Here is a 1,884-nt window from a genome sequence, read left to right as displayed (position 1 = left end):
ATATGATGGTAACTTGTGGTAGAACCAAACACGTTTCTTTAGTTTGGTAGAAACTGTGTATGGAGCTTAATTCCAATTGAACAGTGTGAGTGACTTTTTACGTTACCTTGTTAATACTCTTCACTGGTATTTGATTCCTTGTTTGACGATGAGTTAAACCTAACCTTCTAACAAGGCCTTCTGTGATGAAATTCGACTGTGAACCACTATCAAGAAGAGTCCAACATGAGTTCTGATTTCCCGTGTTGACCTTGACCTTAGCTGTTCCTAACAGTACACATGGTATGCTGTGTATATCATTAAATGCATGACATGAACTCCTTGTGTAATGGTCCACTTGGATTGATTCCTGTGTGTGACATAATCAAGAGTGGTGCCACTTGACACATACTCTACATCCACTGGATCTACACTGTTGAACCATGTGATCATTACCAAGACAACTTATACATAAGTTATGGTGTTTAGCCACTTCATATCTGGCAGCTGTGTGGGAATCTTTAAATTCTGAACACTGGTGGACAGCATGGGAATTGTTACATATAAAACATTGATCCTTGACACTAACGAAAGATTGTGACTTGTTCTTGGTAAGCCTTACCCTGGTGTTGTCATACTTCTAGTTGCTAACTCTGATCCTTCCTTGTAAGCTTTCTAAAACATTACATTTATGTTCTAAAGTGAATACAGTTGCAGCAAAGTTGGTAAATGCCTATTTGAAATGTGAAGCTCCTGTTCATTCCTTATTCTACTGTACACCATTTGCACTAAAACATATGTGATAATTGCATCCCAGCTATCTGTATCCAGCTTCATAGCGTTACTTCTTGTAACATCTAAAAATTGTCGCAATTGACTTATGTTCTAATTTGCCATGGCAGGTAGTTTTATAATATTGTCAATGTGTGTGTTAATAATTAGCCTCTCATTTTCGTATCTCTCAACCATTAATTCCCAAGCTATATAAAAGCATTTTTCACTTAGTTGAATGAGCTGAATAACTCTACTAGCATATACCTTAATAGCACCTTGCAAATGATGGAGTTTCTGAATATTAGGACTATTCGCATTGTTACCAACGTGAGATATAAAGGTTTTTTAAATGTGACCCATTCTTGATACTGGCCTGTAAAATTATTAATAGAAAGTTATGGTAACTTAACCTTTATTGATGGATCCGATTTACTTGTGCTGGTTAGATTCCACTTTCTTCATAGAAGATTGAAAGAAGCTAACAGGATTGCAATACGTATCTTCCATTTGATCGCGTCGAATTTCATCAGTAACACCTTGAACTACTTCCAACTTATGTTGAATGCAATTATATTTCTCCCAATGCGCCTCTGGCAAGTTTAGGATAACTTCTATTTGAGGAGGTAGGGGTTTTTTATCGTAACTAGCAATGAACTTTTCTACTCTCGTAAATGCACATTTTGTAGCTGCCCGAAGTCGAATAAATTCCTTAACGTTATCTTTAGTCATGATAACTTTAAAATGAATGCGTATACGAGTACTTGGGAATTGGTCATTTCAGGACATATTTTAGGAAGGAAAGCTCATCACTTACCTTGATAAATTGTGTTGCCCACTGGAATTGTTGCATATCGTGCCCTCGCATTCGATATTACGACGCGGAGTTTAGACACATGAGTATAATTTACTGCGTCCTTGTTCATACACCACACTCACTTTCAGAATGTATACTTCCTTATTCACTGTTCAGACGGGTGAGTACCGTGGAATACTCGCACTTCATAAAAATATTTTTCCGGCCACATTACATTGAACGCTACTTCACGTGGTTAACACTTCGACGTCTCATTCATTCATTACGAATATTTCACGAAGAGTGCCACTGTCATAATGTATTTCCGTCTTTACGTT

This window comes from Anabrus simplex, chromosome 3 (assembly GCF_040414725.1).
Source record: "Anabrus simplex isolate iqAnaSimp1 chromosome 3, ASM4041472v1, whole genome shotgun sequence".
NCBI lineage: Eukaryota > Metazoa > Arthropoda > Insecta > Orthoptera > Tettigoniidae > Anabrus > Anabrus simplex.
The sequence above is the reverse complement of the archived record's forward strand: the minus strand, read 5'-3'. Positions refer to the sequence as shown.